Genomic DNA, 22,842 nt, shown 5'->3' with positions numbered 1-22,842 from the left:
CAAGATTTTGGGCACACATGTACATGCATCCAGCATATTTTTCAAGCAGCCAGAGCTGGGATTCGAACTACATCTGGCTCCCCATCCATTGCACTTAACCACCTGCAATTCAGGACCAGCACCAGATTTTTTTTTTTTTTTGTAATTATGTATTATCTTCTTTTAAATAGCAACCCTCTACCAAAAACTGTACAAGCTTCAGATACCTGACATTTGGATACACTACTGAATATGAATGAAAATTTTCCAAAAGAATAAAGCCTGAGAGAAGTACCAGAAACCTTGCAACCAATTTTGAGATTTTTTGTGTTTTCTTCTTCTAATTGCTGTCTCTGGCTGTCCCAGTGACTCTGGAAGGTATTTCTAATTTAGGGAGCCTCCACTGGAGGGCAATCCAGCAAAGATGGCCATATTTAGTATTAAAAGTGGGATGAAAATAATACCAGAGACTTTATAAAATATACTGGAGAGAGGCTTCAGCTGAGCAGGAATTAAACTTAATTTAAATGCCATTAATTGATTTGGAGTTTTTTGTTTGTTTGTTTTTATCAAGGGCCAACCATTTCCTCCAATATAGTATTTATTTCTAAATACATGTCACAGAGAAGGTAATCCAACATCATTGCTGACTGTGAAATACAATTGGAATGCTATTTAAAAAAAAAAAAAAACTCACGATTTTATTTATATTTCCCTTTAGAAAAAAATCCCTGCAACTTTTGCAATATCGGAACAGTAAATCCACAGTGCTCATTTAAGCCGAGGGTTTGCAGCCACTGACAAATCTGACTATTGGTTTGCAGGAGCCCTGCTTTCTGTCAGAGGGCCGCAGTTCAGAGATTCATTGCTGCAATATAAGCTATGCTCTCTCATTAGCAGAGTAAGTATAATGTGCAAATCTGTTATTAATCACTGGGGGTAAACTACCAGGCCATCATTAGAATTTTTTTTGCCAAGGTAGTAACAGGAAAATAGCAGTTGTTTGTATAACGAAACTAGGAGCTCATTTGTGTGGCTACTGCAGGCAACAAGGAGATTAATGCGTGTTGTCAGTCCTACAGGTTTAATTTGACTTGCGTTAAAATAGCATCAATACGCATCTCTCCTTGCCATTCATTCCTCCTGAATGCTGATTAATTTACTCTCATTTCACCCTGAATGCTGCCAGGCAGTAATGAGTTGTAGCCATCTGGCAGTCCTATTTTATCTTCCCCACTCCCCGAAGTAGCAGAGACAGGGACATTCTTTCCACGGACATCTACCCAGCTGCTCTGAGTTCCGGGCCCTCCTCTTGGGGAATGCAGGGCAGATGTGGGTCCAGACAGTGGATTCCTGAGCTGGCATGCAGTGTTTGCGTCATAGGAGCCTCCGTTTCAGAATTGGGAGGAATGCTAACAGAGTCTGTATGTCCAAATTAACAATCAAGCCGGGTAAAAAGAGACGTACGAAGTATAGCTACTGCTGTAAAGTGGTATTTTATAGATACTTAATAGTACAGGGTACATAGAGTTAGGACCCTTTATAGACACATGAAGCAATATTGGTAATATCTTAAATTGGAAAAGAGCAGCAAAACCATCTGGTCTCAGTAATTGCTTCCACATACAATTTTTTTTCTTTTCATAATATCTTCAGAGTAATCAGAAATATTAACTCATAGTAGTAAGAGAGTAATACATAAAACATAAAATTCTATTATACTTCAAGGACTTTTTTTAAAAGTTAGTTTTACTGACATCCGGTTTACACAGCAAAATGTACCCATGTAAGTCAATATATCAATGAGTTTTGATACATTTATTGATGTACTCATATAATTATGATCACACTCAAGATGTAGACTATTTCTGTATTATTTTTCTCTCTCTTTATAAAAAAAAACTTTAGTGTCTGTGCTCTCACCAGAGAGAGAGAGAGAAGGGAGAGAGAGAAGGAGAGAGAGAAATCACTCCCCAGGGAGGATGGCCATGCCCAATCCTTTCACCTCCATTCTCCTCTCAGGATTTTGGGCATGTACACACACAAGCCCAGCGTGATTTTTAAGCTGCCAGGTCCAGGACTCGAACCATGGAGGTGGCCATGTGGGATCTAGCCACCTTAATTACCATGCCACCTGCTGGCCCCTGTAGAATATTTAATTCATCTGAAAAACTACTCCATGTGCCCCTTCTCAGTTAATCTACCCAACTCCACTCTCAAACAAATTCTGATGTTGTCAATGTAGATTCAATTGATCTTTTCTAGAGTTTCATAGAAATACGATCTTACAGTATGTATGCTTTTGCGTCTGATGTGTTTTTTTAGCATAAGTTATCCATGCTATCACATCTTTCAATAATTAATTCCTATTTAGTGCTGGGTGGTCTTTCACTCCACATTGATTTTGTTTCACTATGAATATGCCATAATTTGTTTATCCATTCACCTGGTGATAGACATTTGCAATCCAGTTTTTAGATCTTATAAATAACTTTGTGGACAAGTCTGTATGGCCACATATTTTCATTTCTCTTGAGTAAGTACTTAGGATTGGAATTGCTGAATCTTATGGTAAATGTATGTTTAGCTTTATGAGAAACTGTCAAATAACTTTCCAAAATGATTATACATTTCACAGTCTTTCCAGCAATGTCTGGAAGTTCCAGATGCTCCCATGTTCACCAGCACTTTTCTTGTCATCATCTTAACATTTTGTCCATGCCAGTTTCAAGTCGCTAAACCTCAACTTAGCCACATTACCAGCCTCAATATGAATTCCTCCTTCCCACCCTAGAGTCTAGCATTTGTTGACAGCAAAAATCCTGAGCTTAGTTTATTTATTTATTTATTACCATACTCTTAAGAATCACAGCCCTCCACTGTACAGAACTTGAAAAAAAATTTTTTTCTATACTCTGTCCAGTTTTCTAGTGGTTTACCGTGGAAAGGTAATTCTGGACCTTACTACTCCTTTATGACTAGAAATAGAAATAAATCCTATCTAACATTTAATTGTCCTTCAGTGTTTTTGTTACTATTTTTAATTTTGAAACCTGCTATGTGACAGTCATTTTAGTTCTGGTATAAGAAGAAAGGCTTTAACCAGTACTTCTCAACCTATCCCACATTAGTCTCATTTAAGAGCTCCCAAACATACCCACATTCATGCTCCTCCCTTAGAGATTTTGATTTAAATGACGTCTGTGATTTTAAAAAGCTGGCAATTGATTATAATGCATTACTGGAGTTGAGAATTACCAACTGACTCTCAAAACTCTATAAAATTGGCCAGTATGTGTTCCATGACATCCTGATGGGACCAAAATGGCTTATAGGTAAACTGAGTTACAGCTTTCTTCATCCTTGGGATGTTCCATTTTAGCCCTTACCTTTTGCTCCAGCAAGAATCAGCTTCTTCGGTTTAACTCATATGCCATACACATGCCATTATCCTGGGTGTCTTGTGAGTGGAGAACATGGAGCTTTAGAGGTTAGTCCTCCTGCAGTCTCCCTCATCTTCAGATCCCAGCTCAAACATCTCCTGACCTTTCTCCAACCTCTCGGGGGCCATCCTTCTTTTTTTCCTACCTGTTTGGCAGCAAGATGAGAATTTTAAAATATGGCTCTACATAATATTTTAGGCCCTGGAAGGCAGGGAGTGGTTTATTAAATATCTTCTCCTTATTCCTATTCTTATGCTCCCTATTACTAAGTTAATTACTTAATACTGAATATTTACTAAATTTGGGTAAGCTATTGTGGAGGTTAGTATTTAAAAAATGTTCTCTGGACACAAATAGCTTCTGTCCATTTGAAAATATGCTCTGTTAAATTATGTTTTGAAATTCTCCACAAGTAATTTGGGTGGGTGGGGAACTCAAATACCATGTTTCATAACAGTTCTGGTGCTACTTGAACTCATTTTACGTCTCTAATTTTTTTTATACTTAATTTTTTTCTTTAGGGAGAAGAATTTGGTAGTGATTTTCTACCATTAGGCATTTAAATTTCAGAAAAAAAAATACTTGATCTTGATTAACTTTGCTATTTATATCACTTCAGTTCTTAAGTCCACCAGACTTTATTAGGTTAGATCATTGCTTTTCAAATAAATAACTACATAAATAAATGCAATTGAAAATGAATTTCCAGAGGGATGATGTGCAAGAATTATGAAGGTCATTTTATATGGGGACAGCTTGGTGGTGTAGTGGTAACATGCTCTTCAAGTGATGTTAGATCCACGTGGAAGATTATGTGCTTGGTTTCCTTGTCACCTTAAATGTGTGCCCAAGATCCCAACTACATGGAAGGCTGTGGGGAACCATAGTGTGGGACTCTGTCAAGGGTGTTTGTCTCTCTTTCTGTCTCATAAAATAAAAACATAGTTAATTAATACCCTTATTAGCATAATACATTTCACTACTGAATATCTGACTTCATATATTTATTCAATTCTTTTTAACATTAACATGGAAATGACTAGACCCAAATAAGCCTAACAGACAAATACAGGACATTCTAGCCCAAACAATAGCAAACACATTCTTTTGAAGTGCACATGGGACATTCTCCAGGAGATACCATATGTTAGGTCACGAGTTATCAGTAGATTGAAAAAGATGGGTATCATAGAAAGTAAATTTTTTGACCACAGCGGGATTATGTTAGAAATCAATACCAGAAATAAAATTAGAAAAAAAAATTGGGGGGAAATTAAATAATGCACTCTTACATAATTAATGGATCTAAGAAGAAACCACAGATAAATTTAAAAATAGTTATAGATGAATACAAAAGAAAACATAACATGCCGAAAACTTATGAGACTACTGAAAGCATTGCTAAGGGTTAAATTTATAACTATAAATACTTGCACTAAAAAGCAAGAAAAAAATCCCAAGCCAATCACTTATCTTCACAAGTTATAAGAAACTGGAAAAAGAAAAACAAACCAAACCCAAAACTAGCAGAAGGAAGGAAGTAATGAAGATTAGAGCACTGATAAACAAAAGAAAGAAAATAAAGAAAAGAAAAACAATACAGTCAGTAAAACCAGATTTTGGTTCTTTGAAAAGATCAATAAAATTGATAGTAGATGGACACACACACACACACACACACACACACACACACACACAAAAGCCTTGAATTACTAAAATTAAAAAAAGAAAGTGGGGATATTACTACCAAATTTACAGAAATAAAGTGCTATAAACATGTATATGCCAACAGTTGTGTAACCTAGATGAAATGAAAAATTCTGACAAATATGAAAACTACCAACACAAAATCATAAACAGAAAATCTAAATAGACCTAATGCTACCAAGGAGATTGAATCAGTAATCAAAAATACCCCTTAAAAAAGAGAAAGTCTGGACTGGATGTCTCATTGGTGAATTCTACCAAACATTTAAAAAAGAGTTAATACCAATCTTCTCAAGTTTTTCTAAATATTGAAGGAGAAGGAAATATTTTTTTTTCCCTTAGTAAAACTAACGTTATTTTATTTAAAACATTATTTCCATTTTAGAGGCATATATTTTTATTTGTCATAGTGATAATCACATTTCATATCTGACCATGTTCTGCAGATATTTGTACAATCACATGCCCTTTCATGTTAATATTACAGCCTCTGTAATGGTTTTTAATGAAAACAACACATTTATTCATACAATTCACAATTTTCATGGTAATTTCTGTGTTTGGACACTCTGGTAAATTTAAGAGGTCTTAAACTTTCTACAAAATTATTACTTACAAATATTCTCATGGATTTTTAAAAAAATTCTTGTATTAATTTCTTATTTTAGATTTGAAAGTGAGTGGAGAATACTTTTTTTTTAGAGAGAGATTTTTGCTATAGAGTCTGTGCATTTGCCAGAGAGACCGAGAGAAACAGAGACACAGAAAGTGAGAAATCATCCCCCCTCCCACCCCTCTCCCCCCGGGGAGATGGTCATGCCACAGTCCCTTCTTCTCCGTTTTCCTCTTGGGATTTTGGGCACATATGCACAAGTTCCCAGTATGAGTTTAAGCCGCCAGGTCCAGGACTCAAACCATAGTCGACTATGTTGGTCCAATGACGTAACCATTACACCATCTGCTGGTCCCAAGAGGGGAATACTTTCTAACTCATTCTATGAGATCAGCACTACTCTAATAGAAAAGTTAGAGACCTTCAAGAAACAAAACAAAACAAGATGAAACTGTAGACCAATATCCCTTAGGAGTGCTGACATAAAAATTCTCAACAAAATACTACTAAACCAAATTCAGCTGCATAATAAAAGAATTATAGACTATGACAAGTAGGTTTATTCCAGTAATGTAAAGATGACTCAAAACACAAAAAAATGATTAAGGTGAGGCCAGCAGGTGGCATGGTGGTTGTTGTGCTGGACCTCCACATGGCCACCACAGTTCGAGTGCCGGACCTGGTAGCTTGCTTTCTTACTTTTCCTCTCTCTCTCCCTCTCTGTCTCTCTCTGGTCAAATTAAAATAATAATAATAATAAATACAATAAAACAAGTCTTTAAAAAAATTGGTTAAGGTAATATACCACATTAATAGAACAAAAGGGAAAAAAGTCGTCAAATCATCTCAATTGATTCAGAAACAGCATTTGACAAATATTGATTACACTTTCATAATAAAAGCATTCAACAAACTAGGAATAAAAGGAAATTATCTCAACATAATGAAAGTTATATAGAAAGCCCACAGTACACATTACACACAATGGTGAAAATTGACAGCTTTTCTTCTAAGATCAAGAAGAAAACAAGAATGTCTGTTCTCACCACTTCTGTTCAACATAGCACTGAATATCCTAGCCAGAGCAATTAGGTAACAAAAAGAAAGAAAAGGGCTTCCTTTCTGATCCGCCATGCCATCTGTGGTGGGACCACCACCAAGATGCAGACTTTCGTAAAAGCTCTTACAGGGAAGGCCATCACTTCAAGGTTGAACTGTCGGATACAATAGAAAGTGTAAAAGCCAAAATCCAGGATAAGGAAGGAATTCCTCCTGATCAGCAAAGACTGGTTTTTGCTGGCAGGCAGTTGGAAGATGGGTGTACTTTGGACTACAACATCCAGAAGGAGTTCATGCTTCATCTCATGTTGAGACTTCATGGTGGGGCTAAGAAAAGAAAAAAGAAGTCTTACACCACTGCCAAGAAGAATAAGCAGAAGAGAAAGAAGGTTAAGCTGGCTGTCCTGAAATCCTATAAGGTGGATGAAAATGGCAAAATGAGCCGCCTTCATCAGGAGTGCCCTTCAGATGAATGTTGTGCTGGGGTTTTTATGGCCAGCCATTTTGACAGACATTATTGTGGCAAATGTTGTCTGACTTACTGCTTCAACAAACCAGAAGACAAGGAATTATTTATGAGTTAATAAAAGAAATGTACTAACCAAAAAAAGAAAAAAGAAAAGGAATCCAAATTAGAGAAAAAGATGTAAAGTGATATCTGTTTACAGATGATGTGTTATGCGTAGAAAACCCCAAGATTCCACACAAAAAAACCCATTAGGACTAACAAAGGAATTAAGCAAAATAGCAGAATACAAAGATAACACATAAAGATCAGTTTTATTTCTGTATACTAACAGTGAACAATCTAAAAGAGAAATTACAAAACAATTTTACTTATCATAGCATCAAAAAGTATCAAGTACTTAGGACTTAACCAAGATGGTGAAAGACTTGTATAATGAACACTATAAAATATTGCTGAAAGAAATCAAAGAAAACATAAATAAATCAAAACACATCTCACGTTCAAAATTTAGAAGACTTAATATTGTTAAAACACCAATACTACCGAAGTTATCTACAGGTTTAGTGTAAACCCTACCAATATCCCAGTGATGTTTCTTACAGAAGTAGAAAATAAAAATAGAAAAACTCATCCTAAAATTCGTATGGAATCTCAAGGGAACCTAAACAAGTGAGCCTAAACAAAATAATATTGAAATAAAAACAAAAACAAAAACAAAAACCTAAGAACAAAAACAAAGTTGGAGAACTCATTCTTATGATTTAAAACCCTTGTACTAAGCAGTAATAACCAAAACCACATGTTACTGGTTTAAAGACAGGCATATAGACCACACAGAAGAGGATGGGATTAGTTAGAAATAAGTTTAAAAGAAATTTAAAAAGTAAATCTGGAAATGCACAAAAATAAATCCTCACATATATGATCAAATAATTTTTGATAAGAGTGGCAAATCATTCAACAAGGGAAAAGCTGATCTTTTCAGCAAATGGTACTAAAAAAACTGAATATCCACATTCAAAAGAATGAAGTTGAATCTTTACCTAACAGCATATAAAAAAATTATCTTAAAATGATCAAAAACCTAACATAGAACCTATAACTATAAAACTCTTAGAGGAAAACATACAACAATAAAAGCGTTATGGCATTGATTTGACAATGATTTCTTTGATATGACTCCAAAAGTCCATATGATGAAAGAAAAAACAGACAGGTTGTACTTTATGAAAGTGAAAACATTTTGTGCATCCAAAGACATGATTAAGCCATCCCTGTGAACAGCATCAGGGAGGCTTGCACAGACATGAAGCGTGGCTCCAGAGAGCCGTGCACCGACCTCTTCAAGTCCTACCAGCAGTGTGTTCAGAAAGCAATACAAATGAAAGAGAGTCTTTTTTTTTGTAGTTCATGGACCATGGCAAGGAAAAGTCTGAAAACTCTTGACCTTGACAGTCACCTTGAAAACAGATTCCTCAAATCAGGAAATTGACTCTGGATTTTGTCATCTGAAGCTATGAAGAGAGCCATCGGATTTGGTGAGTTTAGAAGGGAGTTTTATTTCCCACCTTCATGTTTTCCTCTTACTTGTAAAAAATGATAAACCACCACTCTGAGATAATTTCTCACTTGATCTGGCATCTTGCAGGAACTCCATCAGTATGTGCTAATACTGAACCACTTCTTGGGATTATGGTTGCAATACTTGGTCTGGGATCTGCTTTAAATATACCTTGTATGTCAATAAAGATAAACTAGTCAGGATGATCAGGGTTGCCTAACCTCCTGATTTCTGCTGTAAAGGACAACATTTATATCATACTGGGATCACTGTTCATGAAAGCAGTTGATTAGGATCTCTTTTTATTTTCTGCTCAGGGAGTAAAGGCTCTGAAAAGGAATCCAGGCATGATGGTTTCAACCTATGCTTGGGAGCACAATTTTATTTTTATATAGTAACTAATGGTTAAGATTGCTTGTGGCCAGGACCAACAGTTAGAGTAATGGCTATGTCGCTGGACTCCTATGTAGTTGACTGCGGTTCAAGTCCCAGGCCTAGTTGCTTAAATTCATGCCGGATGTGTGTGCGTGCATGCCCAAGATCCTGAGAGGAAAATAGAAGGGATTGCAGTGTGGCCTTCCCCCCTGGGGGATGATTTCTTGCTTTCTGTCTCTCTGTCTCTCTCTGTCTTTTTGGTGAGCTCATGTGCCCTATAACAAAAACCTCTCTACAAAAAAAAAAACAAAAAAAAAAACGGATTGCTTGTGACCTGGGATAGCAAAGAGAAAGACAACTTTTAACAATTCCCTGCCTGAATGAAGTGTCAGGTTGAAGACATGAAAGCTTCAGGAATGGTGCAGTGAACACCATTTCAGTAATTTAGAAATTAGGATATTTGGAGTAGCTATGAAGGAAGAACCTAAATTGCAAAGATTTACTATAGCCAACTTTCAACCCAAGTCAATGAATAAAATCAACCTGCATATTATGAAAATGCCAAAGTGCTGCATCTGGTTAAATGTGAGGAAAAGGTGTTTGCTTTATTTGCATTGCCTATCCACTTTGCCCAGAATGTCTGCAATCATGAAGATAGAATAAACTGTAACATTAAAAAAGAAAAAAAAGATATGATTAACTGAGTAATAAGGCAATCTATTGAGTGTGAGAAAATAATTCCAAATCACATGCAAGGGATTAATATTGAGAATATGTAGAAAGCTACCCAAACTCAACCAACAATAAAACCAAACAACTCAATTAAAAAATGAACAAAGGGCTTGCATAGACATAGCACCAAAGAAGATATACAAATGACTGAGAAGCACTTAAAAAGATGCCTAACATCAATAATTATTAGGGAAATGTTACTCAATACTGCAATGAGATACTGCCCATTAGGGCATATCAGGATGGCTACCATCAAGAGAACAGAAAACAATTGAGTTTTGTAGAGGATATAGAGAAATTGGAACACATGTTCTGTTGGTGAGAATTTAAAATGGTGCAGCCATTGTGGAAAACCACAATGTGATGTCACCTCATGTCCATTAGTATGGCTATTGGGAAAAAAACAACAACAACAAAACAGAAGGGGCCAACAGGTGTGTGATGGTTAAGGCATTGGACTCCCACATGACTGAGCACAGTTCAAGTCTCAGACTTGGCGGTTTGCTTTCTCACTTTCCTTCTCTCTCTCTTTCTGTTTCTCTTTGGTTAGCACATGTGCCCTATGGAAAATTTGAAAGTAATAATAAATAGAATTAAATAAATAACTCTTAAAAAAAAGAAGTATTGGCAAGGAGGGAGAAGGGAACCCGTGCACGGCTTGCTTTCTCACTTTCCTTCTCTCTCTCTTTCTGTTTCTGGTTAGTACACGTGCCCTATGGAAAATTTAAAAGTAATAATAATAAATAGAATTAAATAAATAACTCTTTAAAAAAAGAAGTATTGGCAAGGAGGGACAAGGGAACCATTGGTAGGAATATAAATTAATATAGCTACTATAGAAAACAGTGTAAAAGTATCTCAAAAAATTATAAGTAGAATGATCATAGGATCCAGCAATCCTATTTCTGGGTATATATCCAAAGAAAATTGCAGTTATTATGTTAAAGAGATATGGGCACTCCCACGTTTATTGCAGCATTATGTGCAATAGCAAAGATACAGAAGCAACCTAAGTACTCGTGGGTGAATGAATGAATGAAATGTGGTACACATGTCTACTCACAATGGAATATTATTCAGCATTTTTAAAAAAGAAATCATTCCATTTGTGATCATATGAGTGAATCTGGAGGACAATATACTAAGTGAAATAAGCTAGGCTCAGAAAAGCAAATACTTTATGACCTCACTTATACATTTTTTTTTTAGAGTGAAACTCATAAAAACAGAGAATAGCATGGCTAAGGGGTGGATGGGGGAAATGTTAATCAAAGGTACAAACATTCAATTATATGATAAATATTGGGTCATCAGGAAAGTCACGATGCGTTTTTGCATAGGAAAACATAGAAAAAATACGTCATGACTCTCCCAATGACCTGATAATTTAAAGATATCAAATGCATAATATTACTAGAGTTAATAATAACATATACTCAACATTTGTTAAGAAGGTAGATTTTTTTTTTTTTTGGAGAGATTTTTGCTATAGGGTGCGTGCGCTCGCCAGACAGACAGAGAGAGACATAGAGACAGAAAGCGAGAAATCACCCCCCAGGGGGGATGGTCACGCCGCAATCCCTGCTCCTCCATTCTCCTCTCGGGACCTTGGGCACGCACGCACACGCGCCCGGCGTGAGTTTTAAGCCACCGGGTCCGGGACGTGAACCGTGGTCGACTACGTGGGAGTCCAGCGACATAGCCATTACGCTAACTGCTGGTTCCCAAGAAGGTAGATTTTGAGTGTTCTGAACATATACAGGGAAACCCTATGAGGTGATGGATATGGATATAGCTTAAGTGTGGTAATCATTTCATAACACGTATATCGCATTCTTAGTTTTTATTTGTCAGTCAAACCTCAATAAAGCTGAAAGGAAAAAAAAGAACTTCACTAAAGTCATCTAAATCTCAGTTGCATGATTATTCTTCATGGAAAAAACCTTAATGCAAATGAAAGCTAAAAAATGAGGTGAATGTTTCCCTTTCAAGTCCCGAATATTAAGGTAGTGACGAGGGACATGTGGGAAAGCAGCAGGACTCTGAAAATACTTTTGATGACTTCCCTGAGTGGTGTGTTCTGGTTGGCTAAGACCCAAAGAACACATCACATTCACCATGTGGATGAACATGCACTCACTGGGCCCCTGGCCACAAAAGAAAAGCATAGGCTCTGGACTGTCAGTGAGGAAGAGCTGAGAGCCATGGCAGAACGTGCCAGAGTCATAGTGGGAAAGGACCTTTGTGAACTCATTTTGCTGAAATCTTGAGTTTCTCACCAACATGACATTCAATTTTGGTGAGATAAGTATACTGTTTATCCACTGACCCCAGAACTTGAGGACTTTGGAGTCATTTCTCAAATGGCATGCAGGGGAAAAAGCAGAACTCCATTTACTGAGCAGCTTATTTGTTCTGTATGTTGTGTGCTTTCACATACATGTTTCATTTAAGAGGATCCTTAAATGGTTTCATTAGACTTAAAAGAGGAACACACTGTAATTGACAGGAAGGACCAACTAGCTGTTTCCAGGACAGATTTTGCTTGAGGAAAGTAATAAATTCCGCTTAGGCTTGACTGGTTTTTCTAGTTGCTAATCACCGTGAGTGAACATTGGTCTTAAATGAATGACCTCATTCATTAGTGTTTGTTCCTTTCTTTTGCCACCTAAGGTCCTTGTTCTGTTTTCTTTCTCCTTGCTGATTTTCTTGATCTGCTTTGCCCCTTCCTTCTTTATTTTTAGTTAACATCATGTATCAGTAACCTGCTGTTTTTCCTAAGCCCTCAGACTTCGTTTATGTACAGTACTCTCTTCCAATCAGGATCTCTTCAGAGGCACATACTACTCTCTGGGGTTCTTATTTAATGGGCTCTAATCAACGACGTTAAGAGAGATCTGCAATTATTTTAGCATATTTTTTCTTCTTGTTTCTTAAAGGGAAACTATCTTCACAAAAATCGGAGTCTTTATCTCATATTATTCCTGTTTATTGTTCTTGAAAAATCGAGTGTGAGCTAAAAGATATTCATCGGAAGAGCTGAGTGAAGAATGTAAGGGAAGAAGCGAATGTTTGCTATTAAGGTTGATTTTCTTTTTATATTGGAGAAAATAAAAAAATGTTGCTCAACTCACACATGTGATGGAGAACTTGGCCTGGAAGCCTGGAAGAGCACCTCGAGGAGTGCCTGTGTGGGTCCTGTGAGTTAGCAGGTGCTGTGCAGTCCTGCGCCAGGCCTCCTGTCACTGAGCATGGAGACCTTCCACACTACACACAAATATTCCCAGATGTAAAGACATCGCTGTTAATTTTGTAATATTGAGATCCCTGGGAAGTTTCACATTAGATGATTGAAAATACTCATCTCTGTTTTTTTCTCAAGGACGATCTGCTTTCATTTATTTACTTGTTTGCATTTAGATCTTTGTGAGTCCTAGTCCCAATGGTGAGATCTCTGTTCTTGAGGGGTGGACAGAAACAAATCAAATGCAAAAATGTTATAAAAGTATTGTATAAACTACAGTAAAAAGATGTATATTAACATGCATTTTTATTTTCTGTAATTCTGGTGCTTTAACATCTTGGAGCCTTGTTGACTGGGGAAAACTACCCTTCCTAGACAAATTCTAGAGATAGTAGTTGGCTTGCCCCCAGAGAGCATGACTTCCATAGGCAAACTAACCAACTCAGAGCTCACATACCCCATCACCTCTTCCATTAACTCCTCACACTCAACCATATTCTCCTGCTCTAATTGCCAGGTACCACACAACCAAAGACAGTCTTTATAACCCAAAGCCTGATGGAATTATTCAAATTGACCAATCCTAAACCTACTTACCTTGTTTTGTCTTTCTTACAGAAATCATAATAAGGGCTCTTGATGGCATTTTCCTCTCACCTGCATTTGTTTTCTGAGTGACTCTGGTGCTTTCCCATGTTGCCCTGCATGGTGTGGCTTGACTCTTCCCTTGGGAATTGAGAGTAACAGACTATCTTTTCTTCCTTTTTCTCTTTCTTTCTTTCCTTTTACTTCTTTCTTTCCCTTCCTTTCTTTCATTTCCTTTCTTTTTCTTTCTCTTCCTTCCTTTCTTTCCTGTCTCTTTCTTCTTCCTTCCTTTCTTTTTCTTTTTCTTCCTTCCTTCTCTCTTGCTTCTTTTTTTCTTCTTTCTTAATTTTTCCTTCCTTCCTTCTTTCCTTTTCTTCTTCTTTCTTTCTTTTTTCTTTTTTATTAAAAATTTTGCCAGCGGGCACATGCATTCACCAGAGAGAGAGAGAGAGAGGGAAAGTGAGAAAGTACCCCCTGTGGGGAATGATCACTCCATGATCCCTTCTCCATCTCTCCTTCCTTTTGGCATTCTGGGCATGCACATGTACCTGACATGTTTCTCATGCTAGCAGGTCCCAAGACATGAACCATACTGTCAACCATGTAGGATCCACCTGCCTTTACCACCAAGCCTTGGGCTGACCCAACGAAAGTTATTGGCTCAAGCCTGTAGCTAGGTGGCTAAGGCAGCTGGATCCCATATGGTCAACTCTGTGATTAGAGTCCCAGACCCAATGGCTTGAAACTACCCTGGATATGTGTGCCCAAAATCTTAAAAGTAGGGAGAAATGGAGGAGGAGGGGTTACAGTGTGACCTGGCCCCGAGAGCTGCACTTTCTGGCTCTCTGTCTCTCTCACTCTCTGTCTCCAGCAGGTGCACATGCCCTCTGGCAAAAAAAAAAAAAAAAAAAAAAAAAGTTGTCTCCTGACCAATTGCCCTTTCATACCTGAATAATAATAAAACCTACTTTTTATTTTATTTTATTTTTTTATCTTTTTGATCTCTGCATTTTTTATTGGCCTGTGGCTTCTCAAGGGTATGCTGTTTCAACTGTCTCAGTGCCTCAGAACCTTGGTATTGTTGGTCTCAGACACCACCTTGTCATTCACCAGCTTGCAGGTGGTTGTCTTTTGTATGGGCTGCATGGAGTTGCTGCTGTCCAGGGCATTACTGAGACTAAAGTCCTCACGTCTTCCAGCAGGTGATGGTAGGTGGCAATCTCAGCCTCCAGCTTGACCTTGATGTTCAGCGTACTCCTGGGCCTGGTGCTGTCCCTCTGCCTGGGTCTGTGCCAGCTCTGACTCCAGGTGCAACAGGACTTCATTAAGTTGCTCCATCTGCATGGTATAGCAGCCTCCCACCTCCCTCAGGCTGTTCTCTAAGCTGTCCTTCAGATTTCTCATCGAGTCCAGGTCAATCCCAAGGACTGGGCCATACATCTTAGCTCTGTGAATGTCAATTCTGCAGCTCTGACCTCAGTGGACTATATGGTGACCACTGTGGTGCTCTCCTCAGTCTGCTGGGACCAGTATTTGTCCAGCTCCTCTCAGTTCTTCTGAGCCAGCTTGTCATATTGGACCTGGATGTCTGCCATGATCTTGCTGAGGTCTTGAGATTTGGGAGCATCCACTTCTACAGTCAACCCAGAGCTGGCAATCTGGGCTTGTAGGCCATTTACTTTCTCCTCATGGTTTTTCTTCATGAAGAGCAGCTCCTCCTTGAGAGCCTCAATCTGTCTCTATCTGTAGCCCAGTGACATTGGTGTCATCAATGACCTTGCAGAGACTGTGGATGTCGCTTTCCATACCAGCTCTGTCTCATACTTGACTCTAAAGTCATCAGCAGCAAGTTGGGCATTGTCTATCTGCAGAATGATGGTGACATTGTCCACAGTGTTTGCAAAGATCTGTGTCCTTAGCTCCTCCATGGTCTTGAAGTGATGCCCCCAGTCTCTGACCTGGGGCCTCTTCCTCTCCAGATGTTCCCGGATCTTGCTCTCCAGCATCCAGTTATCAATCTCCAGGTTCCTCACTTTGTCCAGGTTGGAGGCCAGGCAGTTGTTCAGGTCTTGCATGGTCTCCTTCTTGCCCTGGATGCTCCCTATTCCCACCAAAGCCCTGACCATCCCTGCTGCCAGGGCCCCGGAACCCAGACGTCCTGGACATCACTGGTGCAGAAAACGGAGATCCAGGAGCCAGAGCCACCACTGCCTGCAGAGACACTGGCAGTGCCGTTGCCTGACCAGACATGGTGGCTGGAGGTCTGGACAGAGCCCAGGGACCAGTAGTTGATGGAGAAGGTGGTAGAGCCAGTGGTGAAACTCATGCTATCCATGAAGGAAAGCAAGAGGCCAGGAATCTGGTTCAAGCCAAAAACCCATTTTTTAAAACAGAAGATTACATTTGGTTAAGAGCTTTAAAAAAGCATCCCCAAATAAATGAGGGTTTATTTTATTTTTAGTTTAATGTATTTTAATAGCAAACTAACTGAAACAGCACTAAGGACAGACAATATTAAAAACACGTACTTCCATGTAGGACAACTGAGTTAGAATAGTATAGTGAATGGATGGAATCTACTGTATGATAAAAATGCTACAAACGCCGTTTAGTTGCCAGTAAGAAATTGTTTTAAAAAATCTAAATGCTGGCATTGTCCAGAAGAATTTAAGAGGTTTATTTATAGTTGTTCTAAAGTTGAATTGCTGAAACTTGTTCACTGAAACATTCTGACTTGCATTAATCTTTAATTCCCTCATTTATATTAAGAATCCACACACAAATGAAATGGGAAAACTGCCAATAGCTGATTTCCCTATTTTCCACTCTCAATCATACTTGGGTACCTTTTAACTCCACAGGGAAAAAACTCTAACTTTCAGAACTACTAATAACAAGAAAAAGAGAAAAAAGTTTTCTGTGAATGAATTGTTTCCCATCACAGTGAATTCTCACACACATTCTCCACATATGTGACATGCTAGCTGATGTCTTTTGGCATGATTGTTACACGTTTGGCATGGATAGCACACAGGTTGGTATCTGCAAAAAGGCCAACCAGATAGGCCTCACTTACCTTCTGCAAAGCACCAAGAGCTGCATTCTAGAAGCACAGATCTGTGTTGAAGTCGCAAGCAATTTCTCACACGAGTTGCTGGAAAGGAAGTTTGTGAATCAGAAGTTTAGTGGCCGTCTGATAATGTCTAATTTGACAGGAGTGCCACAGTACCAGGCCTCTAGCAATGAAGTTTCTTCACCCTCCAGTAGAGATTGCACTCTTGTCAATGGTTTTTGTAGCCAATTGCTTCTTGGGTGCTTCCCCACCGTCAATTTGCAGGCTGTCTGCTTTGTACAAGCCATGGGATAAACACCTCCACACATACCCCCTTTCTTCTTGGGTGGACCTTGGCCAACCAGAGGTGGCGCTGGTGTTGGAGAGTAATGGTGGTGCCACAGCAGACGTGAACACAATTCGGAAATCAAGGTTTAAAAGGAACTTGACTGTCATGTGGCTGTGATGTGACCATGGAGATGTGGGAGAGGGGACAAGAGGGGATCCAGGCAGAGGGGCTGCACATGTAAAAGTGTGGTGTGATCAGGAACTAGTGAGCATAGGATGATTTGAGGATAGGAAGAAGAGGGAGGTAGGAGATGAAGAGGGAAAGATGGAGCCTTGGTGGACTTCCTAAGAAGTTGGATTTGCTCCTCCCTGCTTATGAAGGCAGAGGTTTTAGTCAGCTATATGACCAGGCACATGTTATTAAAAGGTAACTCTGACAGCCACATGGAGGATGGCTGTGAACAGAGAAAAGATTGGAGCCTGAGAGGCTAGTTCAGGGTTGTCTCTCTCTCTCTTAAATTTTGCCACAAGGCATGTGTGTACTCCAGAGAGAGACAGAGTGAGAGAGTGAAAGCACAAGGAGAAGTGAGAAATCAGTTCCCAGGAGGCAGGTCTCCTTCTTGCCCTGGATGCTCCCTATTCCCACCAAAGCCCTGACCATCCCTGCTGCCAGGGCCCCGGAACCCAGACGTCCTGGACATCACTGGTGCAGAAAACGGAGATCCAGGAGCCAGAGCCACCACTGCCTGCAGAGACACTGGCAGTGCCGTTGCCTGACCAGACATGGGGGGGGGGGGGTGGACAGAGCCCAGGGACCAGTAGTTGATGGAGAAGGTGGTAGAGCCAGTGGTGAAACTCATGCTATCCATGAAGGAAAGCAAGAGGCCAGGAATCTGGTTCAAGCCAAAAACCCATTTTTTAAAACAGAAGATTACATTTGGTTAAGAGCTTTAAAAAAGCATCCCCAAATAAATGAGGGTTTATTTTATTTTTAGTTTAATGTATTTTAATAGCAAACTAACTGAAACAGCACTAAGGACAGACAATATTAAAAACACGTACTTCCATGTAGGACAACTGAGTTAGAATAGTATAGTGAATGGATGGAATCTACTGTATGATAAAAATGCTACAAACGCCGTTTAGTTGCCAGTAAGAAATTGTTTTAAAAAATCTAAATGCTGGCATTGTCCAGAAGAATTTAAGAGGTTTATTTATAGTTGTTCTAAAGTTGAATTGCTGAAACTTGTTCACTGAAACATTCTGACTTGCATTAATCTTTAATTCCCTCATTTATATTAAGAATCCACACACAAATGAAATGGGAAAACTGCCAATAGCTGATTTCCCTATTTTCCACTCTCAATCATACTTGGGTACCTTTTAACTCCACAGGGAAAAAACTCTAACTTTCAGAACTACTAATAACAAGAAAAAGAGAAAAAAGTTTTCTGTGAATGAATTGTTTCCCATCACAGTGAATTCTCACACACATTCTCCACATATGTGACATGCTAGCTGATGTCTTTTGGCATGATTGTTACACGTTTGGCATGGATAGCACACAGGTTGGTATCTGCAAAAAGGCCAACCAGATAGGCCTCACTTACCTTCTGCAAAGCACCAAGAGCTGCATTCTAGAAGCACAGATCTGTGTTGAAGTCGCAAGCAATTTCTCACACGAGTTGCTGGAAAGGAAGTTTGTGAATCAGAAGTTTAGTGGCCGTCTGATAATGTCTAATTTGACAGGAGTGCCACAGTACCAGGCCTCTAGCAATGAAGTTTCTTCACCCTCCAGTAGAGATTGCACTCTTGTCAATGGTTTTTGTAGCCAATTGCTTCTTGGGTGCTTCCCCACCGTCAATTTGCAGGCTGTCTGCTTTGTACAAGCCATGGGATAAACACCTCCACACATACCCCCTTTCTTCTTGGGTGGACCTTGGCCAACCAGAGGTGGCGCTGGTGTTGGAGAGTAATGGTGGTGCCACAGCAGACGTGAACACAATTCGGAAATCAAGGTTTAAAAGGAACTTGACTGTCATGTGGCTGTGATGTGACCATGGAGATGTGGGAGAGGGGACAAGAGGGGATCCAGGCAGAGGGGCTGCACATGTAAAAGTGTGGTGTGATCAGGAACTAGTGAGCATAGGATGATTTGAGGATAGGAAGAAGAGGGAGGTAGGAGATGAAGAGGGAAAGATGGAGCCTTGGTGGACTTCCTAAGAAGTTGGATTTGCTCCTCCCTGCTTATGAAGGCAGAGGTTTTAGTCAGCTATATGACCAGGCACATGTTATTAAAAGGTAACTCTGACAGCCACATGGAGGATGGCTGTGAACAGAGAAAAGATTGGAGCCTGAGAGGCTAGTTCAGGGTTGTCTCTCTCTCTCTTAAATTTTGCCACAAGGCATGTGTGTACTCCAGAGAGAGACAGAGTGAGAGAGTGAAAGCACAAGGAGAAGTGAGAAATCAGTTCCCAGGAGGCACGGTCACACTGAAATCGCTTCTCCATTTTTCCCTTCTCTCTGGATTTTGACACATGCATACAGGCTCAGTGTATTTTTTTAACTGTTGGGTCAGAGACTCGAACTGCACAGGTGGCCTGTGGGATCCATTGGCCTTAACTACCATGCCACCTGGTGGCCTTTAAGGTTGTCTCAAAGGTTCAATTATTAATGTGAAAACAGATCAAAGGTCAGACAAGCCATTAGGAAAACCTTCAGAAATAACACTTCAGTATCTCTACCCTTCTATGTGTTGTCAGCAGTCACATTCTTCCTCCTGGCTTTGGAAAAGGCTTCTCTACAAAGGGCAGTGATGAAAGCCCTTGTAAGATTGCCTGCCACACATTACTTGAACACTTCTGTATTTTCCTTATCTCCAACTGAGTTTGGAAATTCATGACCACCATTTATTGCACATGAGTAAAATGAATTAGAAAGGTGGATATGGTAGAATTCAAGAGAAAAGAAGTGCTTATGGAACCAGCAAATGGTATAATGGCTACGTCACTGGACTCCCATGTAGTCAACTGCAGTTCAAGTCCTGAACCCGGTGTCTTAAACTCATGCCGGGAGCGTGTGCGTGCATGCCCAAGATCCAGAGGAGAATGGAGGAGAAGGGATTGCGGCATGGCCATCCCCCCTGGGGGGGTGATTTCTCACTTTTGGGCTTTCTCTTTCTGTCAAGTGCACATGCCCTATAGCAAAAATTTCTGAAAAAAAAAAAAAAGGAAGAAGAAAGAAAGAAGTGTTTATGTCATGCATAACATTAATCTTAACTCTTATGTAAGACATTATTTTCTTCTCTTGCTTTTACTTATTTATTTTTTAATGCCAGAGAGTTCATGCACTTTCCAGAGAGAGAATAAAAGAAAGTGTATGTGTGAGGAAAAAAGCACCTCCCAATGAAGCCTGGTCATGCCACCATCCCCTTTCCTACATTCTTTCTTCTTCTCAGGATCCTGGATATGCCTGCAAATGGACCAGTGTGTTTTGTAGGCTGTTGGGCCCTTGCAGTCCTGGTCAGCCATGTGGGTCTGGCTCTCTCCACACAATGCTTAACTGCTGCACTCCAGGGACAGCCCTCTTGTTTTCTCTTCCCTTCTCTCCTTCATTCTCACTTTTCTTTTACCTCCCTTCCTTCAATAAGAATATTTTCATATTCATTTCCTTTAGAAAAAATTAGGTTTCTTTTGAAGTAAAAGCCATTTTATCTGCACATATTGGATGAAGGCAATAATGCCTTCTTCAAAGCCCCAAATCATTCACAGCTGATGAAAAAAGGGTTTGAATGCCTTGACAACAGATAGTTAGAATTGGCTACTTTTATAACAGCAGGTGTCATGGCTAGGAGAAAAAAAAGATCAATGAGTAATGATCCTGGTTTGCCAATAAGAGAGAGAGTAAACAACAGCATAATTTAATTCTTCTCACTACTGACTTGTTTTATTCTACAGTTTCCTGGCTGGAGAAGGACTTATTAGATGCTTTGTTACAGCACAGATAAAATGACATACTGAATTACTCACACCAGTGCTGAAAATTGATTTCATTTCACCCTTTTGCTGAATTCCAAACTAATGAGATTTGACTGTGATACAACTGTAGCTGTTGTCACGTAGTTTTACAATTACCAGGGACAGCCTCTTTGATGAAAACCAGCTGCTATATTGTTCCTTAATATTTTACACATTTTTTTCTGTTCCCTTTCCTTTATCCTTCCCTAATTATGTTATTTTTTTTTCACCATAGTAAACCAAATAAGTTATAAGGAATTTTCCCTGAAAGAAAGTTTTTAAAAAGTAAAGCATTAAATGTTGATATTATAAATGTGATAGTACAAATGTTTTCCTTCTTGAAAGGTTAGAAAGGATTAGTCACTTTTTGTTTTAGACTGAATTCAATTAATAAATAGAGCACATGCCCCGTATGATATTTGTGCTGTCTGTGGTTGTCCCTGTTTAAGTGCAAAAATTCACAACTCCTGGAACAGTGGCTGGCAGTGCCACAGACTTTTGGGATGAGCCAACACTAAAGCTTCTGTATGGCACCTTCATGGTTTTTTTTTTTTAAATTAATTAATTAATTATTTTTGGGAGAGATTTTCACTATAGGGCGCGTGCACTCACCAGACAGACAGTGACATAGAGACAGAAAGCGAGAAATCACCCCCCCAGGGGGGATGGTCACGCCACAATCCCTTCTCCATTCTTCTCTCGGGATCCTGGGCACGCATGCACATGCGCCCGGCATGAGTTTTAAGCCACCGGGTCCGGGACGCGAACCGCGGTCAACTACGTGGGAGTCCAGCGACATAGTTATTACACTAACTGCTGGTTCCCCCTTTATGGTTTGTTAACTGCAGAGTCCTCAGATCTCTAGCTTGCCAATTTTTCTCTTTGTGTGATTCCAACCTGTTCTTTACAGCAATTGTGTATTTTCCCTTTGCAGACCACAGCTATGTGGCTACGTAGCCTTTGTCATGTCTCGGAGCATGCTGACTTTCAACAGAGCTAAGGTTCGACTAAATAAAAAAAAATGCTTCACAATGTCATTAAGTCCTTGAAACCCGAGACTGTGTTTTGAGATTCTTGTGGATACACACGCCCTGTCTAGTACATGTTCCACATGGCATGTGGTGAAGATGGGCATCACGGTTAGTAATCCTAGTAAATTAAGGATGTTGCAGAGAGAAAAACCTTTGGCCCTGCTTCTGTGACTTGAGTGTTAAGCTTTGGAGGTTGTTGGATACTTAAACCTTATAAGGCTGCTCCAAGGTAACTCTATACTTGACCAAAAGCATTTTAAATCTGTTTTTTTTCAGGCTGTCTCTGTCTGGGTGCTTATTTATGTGCAAGAAATTAATTTGCATATACAAATACAAAAAAGCCAAACCCAATCCTTAGACCATGGACTAAAGGTGCAGGGCCTTTCATAATGCCTGGTGTATGGTATTTTTGTTTGTTTGTTTTTGAAGAGGTTTTTGCTATAGGGCACATGTGCTCGCCAGAGAGAAAGAGAGAGACAGACAGACAGAAAGTGAGAAATCACATCCCCCCAAACCCCCCACCCCCGGGAGGATGGCCATGCCACAATCCCTTCTTGTCCATGGTCCTCTCAGGATTTGGGGCATGTATGTACACATGCCCAGCATGAATTTTAAAGCCACCGGTCTAGGACTCAAACTGCAGTCAACCATGTGGGAGTTCAGTGACATAACCATTCTGCCATCTCCT

At 39.4% G+C, this 22,842-nt stretch overlaps 2 pseudogenes; one reads left to right on the top strand and one right to left on the bottom strand.

The window, feature by feature from the left end:
- Window positions 1–7,385, top strand: part of LOC102470512 (ubiquitin-40S ribosomal protein S27a pseudogene) — an 8,612-nt pseudogene extending 1,227 nt beyond the window's left edge.
- Window positions 7,386–14,823: 7,438 nt separating this feature from the next.
- Window positions 14,824–16,093, bottom strand: LOC102470080 (keratin, type I cytoskeletal 18 pseudogene; annotated as a pseudogene).
- Between the last annotated feature and the right edge of the window lie 6,749 nt (window positions 16,094–22,842).

The sequence above is a fragment of the Tupaia chinensis genome, unplaced genomic scaffold, assembly GCF_000334495.1.
Source record: "Tupaia chinensis unplaced genomic scaffold, TupChi_1.0 Scaffold000117_2, whole genome shotgun sequence".
Taxonomy (NCBI): Eukaryota; Metazoa; Chordata; class Mammalia; order Scandentia; family Tupaiidae; genus Tupaia; species Tupaia belangeri.
The sequence above is the reverse complement of the archived record's forward strand: the minus strand, read 5'-3'. Positions and strand labels throughout refer to the sequence as shown.